Source organism: Aythya ferina, assembly GCF_964211825.1.
Source record: "Aythya ferina genome assembly, chromosome: 4".
Taxonomy (NCBI): domain Eukaryota; kingdom Metazoa; phylum Chordata; class Aves; order Anseriformes; family Anatidae; genus Aythya; species Aythya ferina.
In genome coordinates, this window is record NC_140300.1 from 68,045,226 (window position 1) to 68,058,807 (window position 13,582).

The 13,582-nt window shown below is 39.9% G+C and overlaps 1 protein-coding gene across 12 annotated transcripts in view; it reads left to right on the forward strand.

Annotated features, from left to right (window-relative positions):
- BMPR1B (bone morphogenetic protein receptor type 1B) overlaps window positions 1–13,582 on the forward strand; it is a 260,808-nt gene that overhangs the window by 79,114 nt on the left and 168,112 nt on the right. Inside the window, exon 3 of one of the 12 annotated variants that reach the window (XM_084516977.1) lies at window positions 4,594–4,698. The exons of the other annotated variants lie outside the window; for them this stretch is intronic. The gene's annotated coding sequence lies outside the window, so the exon portion shown is untranslated. The remainder of the gene's footprint in view (window positions 1–4,593; window positions 4,699–13,582) is intronic. 12 annotated transcript variants of the gene reach the window in all.

Genomic DNA, 13,582 nt, shown 5'->3' on the forward strand with positions numbered 1-13,582 from the left:
AGTGAAGAAAGAGTAGCCACTATACAGCTGCTGTGTTAACTGAAGTTCTCAAAGCAAATGGGTGGGAATTGTTTTCAAAGCACCCGATGTACCTATCCAAGGAGATGGTAGAAAGTTTTGTGGCTGGATAGCAAGAAAATACTGAAGCTGAGAGTTGGATTATAAAGTTTCCAGAGACAGCCAAAGTGTGAAGCATTGTTCTTGGTGATAATGTTATGTTCAGTATGCTCAGGGGTTGGGGACCAAATCGTATAGCATGACTGGTTCTAAAGTTTGTTAGATCTAAAGCATCTGCATCCCTGAATGCCTAATGTACAGATGTAATGTATAGACCTATGTTATGGTGGCATTTAATGCAGTGGAAAACATCTTGCTCCTTGTTAAGGCTTCTTCCTGTTCTAGGTTTCTACAGTAGCTGTATTCTTAAATCTTGTACTGGTCTTTGGCATGAGGTATGATTTAGCTTTCTGGACTTGCCAAGATAAAGAATGCTGCTAGTGCCATTGATAGCTATCAGAGTGTCCAAATGGGTATTGTCAAAAATCAGAGGTACTTAAGGAAGGGTGAATTGCCTAGATTGTATGATAGTCAGTTAAGTTTTGTATCCATCCTAAAAAGCAATGTGGTGTTTAAAACAAAACAAAACAAAAAAAAACACTAAAATTTTATGCTAATATTGTTTCTTGTTGAATTGGCAGCACCTTTTTTAAAGGGAAGCTGCTTTCAGGATGGTATTTCAGCCAGAAGACAAATGTCAATCTTCAGGACATCTATTCTTAGGCATGTCTAAAAATCTTCCTTATCTAAAGGATAGGCTCTGAAAGCAGGTTAGCTCCTCTGAGCCTCTTCTGGTGGTGCAAGATCTGCTGTGCAGGAACTATCAGGAAGCTACCCACATAGAACTGCACTCATCTCAGGTTAGCTGTGCCCAATGATGTGCATCAGTTTGAGACTGTAACCACCGTTGTGGTGTTGGTTTGTGGAACTGCTCTGAACCTTGCAAGTCCGTGGTAGTTGAATCCTGTTGAGTTTACCTTAGCTTTTTCCACCCACAATAGTCTTTATTGTATTATGCTCTTGCCAGTGGCATGAGGGGAGGAAGCAATGAGAATCCAACAAAGTAAAACAGAGCTCCTTAGTCTCTGCAATCCTCTAAAGTTGTCAAAGTCCCTTTTCTTCGCTGTTTTTTTTTTTTTTTTTTTTTTTTTTTTTTTTTTAATAAATTTCTACTCAGAGCTCAATTTTTCAGTGTCAATATTGAGAGGTTGTATTGTCCTGATTGATGGGGGGGGGGGGGAAAGCAAGTGTTTTTTGAAAGCTGGTCAGATCAATGCAACAAACAGTACCTCTTGGTCTTGACACTGCTTCAGTCTTTGTATGCTGTCAGTACCTGCCTCCTCTGGTGCATGAAGAAAGTGGGCCCTGAGCTCCTGAAAATAACTGATTGTCCCCTATTTGCATCAAAAAGTTCCTGATTTATCTCAGTGGTACACCTCATGTTTTCAGAAGAAATAATGTTTTTTCGTTTGGTTGTGTTTTTTGTTTGTTTGTTTGTTTGTTTTTTGTTTAATTCAAAAAGCCTGATTTAAAAAGAAAAAATAGTAGAAATGTGTTATGCAATTTTAACAGTTTTCTACCCTTGTTTTCAAGGGAGTCCTTGGAGCAGGAGGGGAAAATGCATAGTAGGAACATAGTGGTCATTTGTGGTTTGATAATACTTGCACATTTGATAGCACAACAGTGAGATGAATCTTTGGTAGTTTCACAGTCAACAAGTCAGTCCTTCAGACAAATTATATCAGTGTAGCACTGTACTATTCTGAATTTGAACGTGTTAAGTGCAGAAAAGGAAAGGAAAGATTTGCAAATGAAACAACAGCAAAAAAGCACAAGAAAGCAGAAAATAAGCATGCTATGCACATTCACTTCTGCTTTTCCAAAAAGCTTTTATATGGTATATAAACTGGCATGGTATATAAAAAAGGCACTCAGCTCAACTGAGTGGATCATAGCATGCTGGTAATAATATAGTAAATGCTGAAACAAGCCTGATATGGCGTGTAGAATAAATGTTATAAGTTTGCCCCAGTACAGAGGTTTTTAAAATGAGGAATAGGTACTACCTATCAATGCTTTTAATTATTTAAACAATCAGAAACACTGCTGTTGGTATAAATATAACAAAGTCATAGTTCCTCTCAAAAACTATTCTTCCTGACCTTAGAAGCATTACACAGATTGCATTTTCATGAAGATAAGCAGTTCTTGGATCATTTCCTAAATGTGTGAAGTCCAAGCAGTACTTGTTTTCTATGGCATAGAACACATATACGCTCTATTTTACCTGCATTGTGCACAAGAAGTGTTTTAGGTGTTTTGTAGCATGCTAGAAATAAAATGATATAGAAATAGCAATGTAAGTTTTGTAAAGATGCAACCAGTTAGATTAGATCATGTACAGGATTGCATCTGAAAGACTGAGTAAGATAAGAAGGGGAAAGGAGCATAAAACGAGAGATTCACTCAATGTTTCTAGAGCGTTCAATGCTCCTTAGCAAAAGTACTTCCATTTATGCAAGTTACAGGAGTTTTTGTATCCATTACCGTGTCTAGATCATTACTAGCCTGATCCTCCTCCTGTTGAAGTTAGCAGGAAATTTCTGCTTGATTTTAATGGAGCTGAAGTAGGATGTAAGCGAGGGATGGTGCTGAAGGAAGAAAAACAAATGCTACCATAAATCAACTTTGTTTGCACAGACGTAATGGTGGTGCACAGCAGACAGTAAGGTTTTCTGATCTTGGCAGTGTTCCTTCTTGCTGCCTTTCTAGCAGGCCTCACCCTACCAGGTGAGAATGCCAAATCTTGCAGTCCTGCCTTTCCCTAGATGAACGGATGAAATGGGATATCCTGCAGAAGACAAGCTGACATCTTTGAACTAATTTTTTGATAAGCAGTAGCCAAGTTCATCCCTCTGTTTTCCTTTTTGCAGCGTAAGACTTGAATTTTAGAAGGATTCATAAAAGCCGCAGTTTTCTCCCTGAGGACATTCTCCAATTTTGAGTCTTCCGCTGAGGAAAGGGTTTTCCTCCTCAGTTCGTGGTCCTAATAAGCACGTAAAAAGGAGCAATGCATAAGTAATGCTGTGACCCAAGCCAAAAATAATAATGAACAGGAGTTTCGTCATGGACTTGCTATCAGAAGAGTAGTAATAGGTTTATTGCTTACGGACAGTGTAAAATTTGAGAGATTCATCAAACAACTTTCCCACAGTGTTCTGGGACAGATGAATGTGCATCAGGAGCGTGTAAAGGTGCAGGTAAAGACTGCAGTGAGATGAAATGGGTGCATGGGATAGATGGCTGTTGGGTGTCTGAGACAAAAGTAAGGGATATTTCTGTCCCAGCATTAGTTATGTGCCCATGTTAAGGAGCACTGAAGACTGAAACATTTAAATCCCTTTTTGGGATATTACTGTTGCTGCAAGTTCATAGATAATTTCAAGTATATGTGTGACACTCTGCACCAAAACCAGATATGCTGCCTCTGGCTCAAAAATATCGTGAAAGTTGTGTTAGAAATAATAGGTGACTAGCTGACTCATTGTACAGCTTTCTTTGTTTTTTAAATATGGTTTTGCAAATATACTGATTATTGCTTCATAGTTTAAGAATCTTAAATGTGAATTTCAGATGAAAAGTTAGCAGTGTGTAATATGAGCAACACAAAGTAGTTCTTTGACACTACCTTAATGGACTAGGAGCATAAAAATAAACATTTAGTAAAGCTAAAAGCTCTGGAAAAGTGGTTTCTGTTACAGATACCTCTTAAGAAGCATTTTTTTTTAATGTAAAATCAAATTACCAGTGTCATACGTGTGAATATTTAATTTAGTCAGGAATCGATCTGTATGGGACCATGGCTAGAGTGGCCACGTATGCTAGGCTTATGTAGTGGTCAGGGATTGTGTTGGGTCTGTATGACTACCCGTAAGATGTGGTGCTCACAGTGCCTGTAGGATCTCAGGCTTCCAGCTAGATTGACATTAGCTGTTCAGGATGAGAGGCTGTCATCTTGGGAAGTGCTGATGGAGGAAGTTAAATCTAAATAGCCATGTAGATTTGTCCTATTCAAATACATGGAGAGGGGAAAAACTAAGATGAAAAGAAACAACAAACCACAAATGTATGCTGTGCTAGGACAGTGTCTGCAGAGGGACCTGAATTTATTTTCTGATGTGGGCGATTAAAATCAGAAATTTATTTTCACAACTTTAGGAGGAGGCACTTGAAATACATTTGACTTCTGCCACCTCAATAATTCTATGAAGTACACAAAACCAAGCAACAAAAGTCAAGGAACATGGAATGTGGTGTTTGAGCAAAGATGCCATGCACAAGAACTTCTCAGCTGTCCATCCCTTTACCAGAAGCCCACCTGTCTTCACGGGTTGCATATTCAGGAGCTTCAGAATGAGAGGAAAAGACAGAATTTCAGAGCTGAAAGCTGCTCTGAGACAGTGCCCTACCTCATGGTGTGAAGGCTGTCTACCACCAGGTATCCCATTCCATCTGCTTGTCTATGGGTCGTAACAGGTACCAAATTTAAAGAACACCTTTGGAAGTGTGGGCTGAAACAGCTTCCTTGCTCTGTGCAATGTGTGCCAAGTGACGAGCAGAAGTGACAGCAGACCTGCTGGGGTAAGTCTTTCTCGCCTAATTAAATCTGGACATTTAGCTGTCCTAGCTGAGTAAACAGCATTGTGGCAGGGCACGTGAAAACAGGGATTGTTTTCCTTTTTCATATTATTCATCGTTTGTCTTGCCGTGCTGCTTTGAACTGCTGTCTGAAGACCTCCACCATGCCCTGAGTGCTTGTAAAACAATGCAAAATCACAGTCCCTGCCCCAGGAGTGCTGGTAGGAAGTATACTTCTTCGCTCTGTCTGCGGCGATGCCGGCAGTGATGTGCAAGCATTCAAGTAAGTGCAGACTGCCAGTTTGTGCTTCGCACTGTTTTGCGAGGAAAAGCTGGGTGAAGTTCAATGATCCATATTAGAGTCAGATAAATACCAGCTAATTCATTACAAACATTACTCCAGCTAAAAATGGGTTTGTTGGCCAGTTTTGCCTGAGCGCCAGATGATGATGCTGTAACAAAAACTGCCCTGGCAGTGCAGTCGGGCTCAGATGCAATTAACCATTTCTGCCTGCTTTCTGCAGCTCTGACAGATAGGGCTGGGAGCATGCAGCCCTGGTAATTTATTGCCAGCTGTTGGAGTGCAGCAGCTGCAGAGAACTGCAGGTTGTCACTGTGGGGGCTCGTCGTGTGGGCTGCTGTGGTTGGGGCATGGCTTGGGGAGGCGGCTGGTGGGCAGAGCAGGGGTTAGAAATAACCTGCAGGTTGTGTTCTTTAGAGCCTTTATGTAAACACATCGGGAATGAAAACAACGCGGTTTTTTCTTTCTTTTCTTTTTTTTTTTTTTTTAATATATTTTTTGTTCAGAGACCTGTACCGCATCCAACCATAACATTCCAGGCTGGGCTATGCGCTCCAGCGTAGAAAGGCACTACAGTGTGGGAGATCAGGCCTGCGGGTCTAATTCACTGCTTGCTTTGTGTACAGCTCCAGCGTTTTACGTCAGCTGGACTGATGGTGTATTTTGCACCGCGGCCATAAGGGATGGAAAAAGGAGGGGAAAAAAGGACAGTGATCATGGGGGGCAAAACAGATGGTATAATAGCAGCGAACTAGAAAAACAATATTTGTCTTTAATTTGAATGATGGGGCCTTGGGTATAAAAGAAAGTAACAATAATACAAAAAATCTATGCTTTTGGATTTTAAAAAAAAGTGTCTTAAAATAGAAGTGTCTTAATCTGGAAAGAAGCAGTTTAATATTAACAGCCCACCTTTGTTTTACTAAGACTGGCACTTTACTCATCTCTGCACTGACTGAGGAGTTTGACCATAAATACATATACTGATAGAAAACTACATGAAACTATATCATTTCATGAAACTTAAAGTTTTTATCTATGCAGTTCTTAAATCAGGTGTAAACGTGGTTATACGTGTTTTTGAGAAAGCAAAAAGTCTGAATTATATTTTTGAACAGAAGGGGTAAGGATTGGTCTGTAGGGCTTGGAGGATGTTCGCTTCATCCCTATGGGTCAGCATCTCTGTAAATTCATGCCAGATGTATGGGGCTTAGTGCAGAAGTGCTGTCTGGTGTCAGGGCACACTGTTGCTTTCAGAAAACCCCAATTATTGGCAAGGCAGAAGTCCATTACTCCTTACCTCACAAGGTGCTGATTCTTAGTGTGGTGCTAGATCAGGCCATGTAATCCTTTCACTGCTTGTTGTGCTTGTGTTTTTTTAAGACCCATGACTACCCTAGCTAGACATTGCCTCTGTCTTTCACCTTGCCTCTTATGACCTAGAGAAGCTTGCTGATTGTCCCATTACACAGCTTTTTAAGACATTTCTGGCTATGCGTGAGTCTTACACTCATCCTGCTGGTGTCTTACAAGGGTATAATTTCTTATTTCCAGCTCCACTGAGCTGGAAAGGCTTGGTGCAGGATAGAAGACTACAGGCAAAGATCAACTTCTTGAAGATCATCCCTTGGTTTAAGTAGTGTTTCATTGTCTCTGCTTTATTTATTTTATTTATTTATTCATTTTGTAGGGGATGGTGATGGACAGGAGGAAAAAGTAGAGTTCAGTTCCCTAGAAGTCTGGCCCTTTTCACAGACTTTGGGGTTCAAGGTGAATGCTCCTTATTGGTTTTTTCCCAAAGAGAAAGGAATCTCAATTACATCTAGCTGTGGTGGGCTTTGGCCAGTTCCTTCATCATAGTTAAAACCTAAGGAGAACATTCACAAGATGGTTGAGGTTGGAAGGGACCTCTGGAGGGGTTCTGGTCCAACCCCCTCTTCAAGCAGGGCTACCTACAGCAGGCTGGACAGGACCATGTCTGTGTTCTCTGTCTCCTGCTCAGTCAAGAGGGACAGAAGGGTTTACGCCCTCTGGGCAGCTAGAAATGAAGGCAACCTTCAAAGTGGACAAATGTATTTTTGATGGGGAAAAAAGAGAAGTGTGAGGAGCCACTCCTTAAGCTCTGTATTTTCATAGGCTGGGGGAAGGTAGAGAGTGAGGACCCACAGTGGGCTTCACGCAGGAGAAGCTGAAGGGCTCACCTGGGTAGAGAACTCTAATGGTGGAGGTGGGGGATGCTCTGCAGAGCTGTTATGCCCCACGGTGACTGAAGTTCCTTGCATTTATGCCTGGGTATGTAGCTGAATAATTAGTGTAACTTCCTGAAGCATCCCTTCTAATACCTGTCCTAATGCTGCAGTAAGCATAATAAACTGTAGGATATTTTGCATAAGGTTAAACAGCAAGATTAGGGAAGAAAGAGCAAAACCATTCTTCTCTTTTCCACCCACCTCACCCCCTTGAGCAAAAATAAGTAAATAACTCTGATAGTTTAATAGGAGAAAAAAAATCATGTTCCATTTAGTGTGTAAATGCTAAATGGAGGCTGTTATGTGGAATTGTGACTTTCTAACTGTGTACACAAATTAAGTGGGAAATGAGCTGTGATGTGCAGCCTTTATTTCAAAACGTTCACAGAATGTGACTGGTGACATTATTGGGTGACATTATTGAACTATTTTACTTTGTTTTAAGAAGCATTAGCTGTTAATAAGTCCCATTTTCTGTTACCATTTTCTCTTCTAAGTAGATACTAATGTATTGGTTTTGCTCATGTTTGAGGAAAGCTAAATTTCAGCTGCCATAACTATGTTAAGTCTGCAGCTCAGGAGTGCTGCTATTGGCACATGTTCTCAAAAGCTTATTAAGAGAAGAGTTTGCTGGAATCATTAGGTTTAATGAATAAAATCTTCATGGGATTTTGTGCAATTGGTAGATTGTCAAAATCTATATGAAATCTTTGAGAGATGTGAGAAACAGATTGTATGGCCTCAAATCAGAGCCACTCTTATAGAATTAGTTTGCTTTTCCTCCAGAGATTAACACTTAGCAATTCTGGGCGAAATTTCAAGAACGAACTCTAACCTGTGCATTTTCCCTGTGCTTGTTTTTCTTAACCTGAAAACAGTCTTATGAGTGTTTGCAGTAAAATGCCAGAAAAAATAAAATAAAATTAAATAATCCATTTTCAAGCTTTAGGAACTACTCTTTTCAGTTTAATTTGAGAAAAAATCCAAAAATACCTCCTATGTTCAGGAGGCATTTGGAGGCATGCTTAAGTTCAACTGCTGCACCATCAGACTTGCATAGGTAGTCTCTGATTTAGTTTCACGTCCCTGCCCTCCGTGATGCGTTCTTGTTCATACGTAGCACTCGTGGTACCTGCTCCTGAGTTAGCAGATGTGCTTCTGTTTACTATATAGCGTGGGATAGGTCCCATAGCTGCTCTTTGTGGAGGAGGAAGACTTTGTCCTAGCACAAATAATTCACATTTACCACCCAAGTGCCTATCATATCTTCTAAGGTATCAAGGATAAAACTAGTAGATGAAAGAATGTCACCTTTATTCTAAACCATGTATGCTCTTACAAAAATGGTGTTGATATAACCATGCGTAATATCTGTACACATTTAAAATCTGTTAACTGCAATTTAAGGGAGGCTTCAGGAAGTGCATGTCAAGATGCTGCACTGCTGAAACTTGAATATAGCAACCTGCTGGGTAACAGGATTGCAGATGGGTGGGTTGCAGCACGAGATGGCATTCTGTGTGTGTGCATTTTAATATGAATATTGTTGGCGGCTCCGGCTGCTTATTATAGGCCCTGAAATGCTTGTAGGGGAGAAAAAAAGACTTGCTCTGTTAAAACTGCAGGAATTGGTCCTAGGCCTAAGGCATTATAGGCTGGGCCAGGTGCCAACCTCAGTGCCAGGGAAAGGGACGGCAAAGTCACCAGGGCTGCAGCGTGTCCCAGGGCACAGGGACCAGGCCTGGATGCTCAGTGGATCGTGGTCCTACAGCCTGTTTCAGCACACTCCTGATGGAGTTTTAATGCAGGTTTAGATTGTCTTTATGGTAAGAGTAGTAGCAAAGTAATAACAAACATGCCAGTTGGCTGTACTTTTTAAACAGTTGCCCTCGATTCCCATCCTTCTGTCTCGACTGTTCAGGTGATGCATACAGGTTGTGTCTGATTTGAAGAAGTCTGTCAAGTGTGTTGAGATGCTGATTGTGCTGAGAAAAGGTATGTCTTAACAGTCTGTCACCACACAACATACATACAGACTCTCAGCTGAATTATTTTGGTTGTTATTTATTAAGATGCTCTTGTGGCTGTAAAGATATGCAGCTTCCTTTTCATGAGTGTCTTCTATCCTGCTTGTTTTAGACTAGATTTTTTGAGATATGGTTGTCCTTTCATCAGCCTCAAGTGTGTATTTTTCGGTGTTGCACAATCTCCTAGTGCATAAGAACTTGACTAGAAAATCATAGTATAAGCTTCCATGAACCTCATTTTTCTGGTTTTGTTACCCTCCCAGACAAAACTCAGTTGCTGATGGTCCTGTACATCCTGGATAGATAATGGTATTTATGGTATTTTAGTGTTAATTTAGATTTTGCCTTTGAAAATAAAAGCTATGAATGAAATTTGCATTTGAAGAATGCTCTTTTTTTTTTTTTTTTTTTTTTTTTTTTGAGGCACCAACTGTTGAAATGGTTGTATATAGACATTTTCATGACTTTGGAAGTATTTAAAGATTTACAGGAATAGAAAAAGATACTTTGCTAAAGCTTTCAGGAGACTGTGGAATTGAAACCTTGGCAAATTGTAGTTTACCTGAACTGATTGTCTTAGCTATTGTGTTGATTATTTTTTTTAAATCCAGAGGAAGTCTAAGTTAAAACCAAGCCAAATTAATATTAGCTGTCTGAAATCTTTCCTAACTGCAAGATTTCTAATCTGATGGACTTGGAAAACATTTGTGTGGCTCATTCTCCTTTGACTCAGTAATACATATGTGCATGTTAGTTGGTTTTAGTAACATTTTTCCTTTGGGCAATGAAAATGATTCAAAAGAAATGTTTGATAAAACTGTGAGCAATTGTAAAAGCTTAATTGGATTCAAAACTAGTATGTCTTCAATTAGAGTCATCTGTTTGTGCTTTCTTTTTTTCTCACTCCTACAATATATAATCCTTTTTAACCTACATTTTTAATATAAGCCATACTGCTCTCCGCAGAGAATCCTGTTTGCTAGTAGGTAATAAGAGGTCCACAACTGCTCTTTTTTTTGGGGGAAAAAAAAATATTCTGCCTCATTTCCTCTGCTCGTGGCTGCTTGGTACTACAGAGCAACTCTGAATGGATGATGGGCTGGCGGTGGCAGGGACTGGATGCTCCTCAACCCCCTGCTCTCTCTGCAAAGCCAGGCATGTGTCTGAAGGTCAGCCTTGCCTGAATAACTTGTAATGTGCTTCGAGTTTAGCAAATGGAAATCCTTCCAGAGTAGAAGACAGTGTTTCTCAAGTGAGATAAAGTTCTTTCTGAAACTTGGCACCAGTGGTAAACAGCAGCTGAAAACCTCCTGGGTCCCATGCTCTCATTTTCTAGCTGCCTCGTGCTGCAGCAGATAGACGACTTCAAACACTCGCTTTAGACACTTTATATCTCGGCCTCTGGTGGGATCGCGCTGATGCAAATCAGACACGAGACCTTTCATCTGGAAAGGCCTGTCGTGAAGGTGTGTGGGGACGGTAATTGCAAGTGGTTTAATTAGTGCAGCTGGCAGCATGCCTGCTGAACTGTACCGGGGCTTGAGAGGGAGCGAGAGCGCGGCTTTTAATTTAGAACGATTACAATGTGATTCTAGCATTTGTACCAGCTACATCAGCTTCCCACCCCAGTTTGGATCAATTAAGGACCGTGTGTTAGACTTTAACCTCTGAATGACCCCCTCGCTTTTAATACTGCATAATTGGTTACGCACAGGCAAAGCAATGACTTCCAGTCTTTTTCTTTGGGATTATTTCGATGGAAAGCGTGGGGCTGGAAGGAGCGTTTCATGTGAGGTGGCAGACCCTAACTGTGGTAACTCTGAGACCCCCTGCACCAAAGGGGTTTTCTTATCCTCCATTAGAGCCGGGATATTGAAGGCATATAATAGGGGCAAGACTTCTTTCTCAACGGTGTGGGCTGCCTTGTTTGAAATGGGTCGTCTGTAATGAAGGAATAATTTCATAGACAGCTGCAAGTTGGTGCAAATGTTATGCAATTCAGCAAGTTAAGCTGTTCCAATTAAAAAAAAAAAAAAAAAAAAAAAAAGACTTGAGGGCATTATTGTCTCCTTAGAGCTAGTATCAAATAAGAAAGTAAAACCATGAACAAGGTCAGACGTTTTTTTCTGCTTAGAGAGCTTGTTGAAATATTTTCTTGTCTGAATCTCTTACTCATCATGTCTCCAGCTAAGTGCATTAAGTTAGAAGTGGCACATGAACAGCAAAACATGTAATTTCTTTTTCTAATGTCTCTGTGAGAAAGTCTTCCAACTTTGGAGATTGTATTCAACATGTCAACTGCAGTAAAACTGAGTAAAAAACAAGTAGCTGTTTATATCTTGTGTCTTATTAGCTGGGTCTAGCACTGCTTGTACACATATACTTCCCTCTCTCCTTTTCAACATGCTATCATTTCACCATGACTTCACTGCATTTCGTCCTTTTTTCTTTTGTTTAAGGAAAGATAATTCTTGTACCCTATCTTTCTACTTGCCTTCTATCCTTTGAGAAGTAGCCGAGTTTTGGCATTTAGACCTTAAATCAAATGGATTGCAATTCCTAAAATTGGCCTCTTTCTACTAGCTACAGGGTCAGGATGGGAAGATTTAAAAATAAATAGGTTCAAACATGCACTGGAAAAGTCCAGTTCTGCCAATTTTGAGCACATTTTATGAGGAACTTGGTGCCCTCAAATCCCTCGACGTCTATAACATTGAAATCAGTTAATCCTTTGTTGAACAGTGCACCAGAAGAATATACTAACTTTGGTGTAGAGAGGTTGTTGACGTTTCATCGTTTGCAGACAAGCAGAAAACCCAGGTAAGTTTATTTGGTGTTGTGAATTTGAGGTTAACACTTGTTAAAAACCAAAACAACTGTTTTTTTCACAAAGTAACAACCAAATGTATTTTCTATGGGCATTTCTGGGTTATTCAGTTTTTACAGAACTAAGAGGCAGAATATTTAATGATGGCAGAGGTTGTTATTGGTAGAAAGGCTCTCCCAGAAGTGGACTTTGCATACTTCTTGTTTCTCGTCTGTGGTGCCTGTAATTTTTTCATTGTTTAGAGTTCTATAATATTTTCTTTTTCTATAAAAAAAAAAAAAAATCTGCCCTCATTTCATCAAGTATGACAGTTTATACACTGGGAACCATATATTTTGGTGCAAAAATCATAATCCATGCATTTAAAGCGATGAATTTTGTTAAATCAACATTTAGGAAAGTTGCTCAAAGCAGGAGGTCTTATTTAATATGTGAATTATAAACTGGGAGGTCTCTTTTCTGGTCCAAATATTTCGCAAACATATTTAATCCATAAGATTAAAAGGTGAAAATGAATTCTTTGTACATTGCTGAAACCTGAGAGCACAGTCATGGAGTGAAACTATCCAGAGTTCTGGCAGTCCCATGAATTCAATAATACACTTTTTGTAAAACCTTAATACAGTACCCTCTTTATCTTCAGTGTTTCTTTACAAGAGATTTCAATTTTCAATATTTATTGTTTCTCATGATTTGCGTCAAAGTAGAAAACCCTTACCTGATGTTTTGAACCAGAGAATTTCTTCAGTGTTGATATACTGTAAAAGTTCCCGAATGTGCCCATCTGACGGAGGAATATTGACAGACTAGATGAGGTGGCACTTGTAAAACTGGTTTTATGGGAACTGCAGTGGTGGTGCATGGCACACAGAGCCAGTGAATGGTTTTCTAGGTTGAACATCTTCATGAGAAGACGACATGGGACAAAGACCTTTTCAGTCACTTGGTTTGTAATCCTTAGCCTTCCTATAGCTAATTAAGATGTCATTTGTAGGAATGTATCCAAACGCAGAACTGTTATTTGATATCTTTGCTGCCCATTTCACATTTGCTCTGAATCCTTCACTGTTTTATACAGTGCTTTGTTTGCTTCTGGCTTTCCTTAGGTTAACTCTTTGCTGACATCAACTAGCAATATCGTCCTGTTGCTAGTCCTGGCCAAAGTACCGATATTATCACCTGCTATTTTATCTAGACTGTTGATGAAGTTCATGTAGAAATCTGAATTAGTGAAGAAATAAATTGTTTGCTGTGTGAACCTTCAAGACTCTGTGAGGTCCGATGTGCAAAAAAGGAAAGCAGGTTTTCATCAAATTCAGGAATCGAGAAGGAATATTTCATCTGATAAAAAGAGCAGTGTATGTATAAAGGCAGTGAGTACTCGAGCCCTAACTGTGCTTGTCAGTGAAACAGATTAGATGATGATAGCAGTTAGTCAAGCTCCTCATCTGTCACAGCTAGTGTAAATGTGGACTGTGAAGAA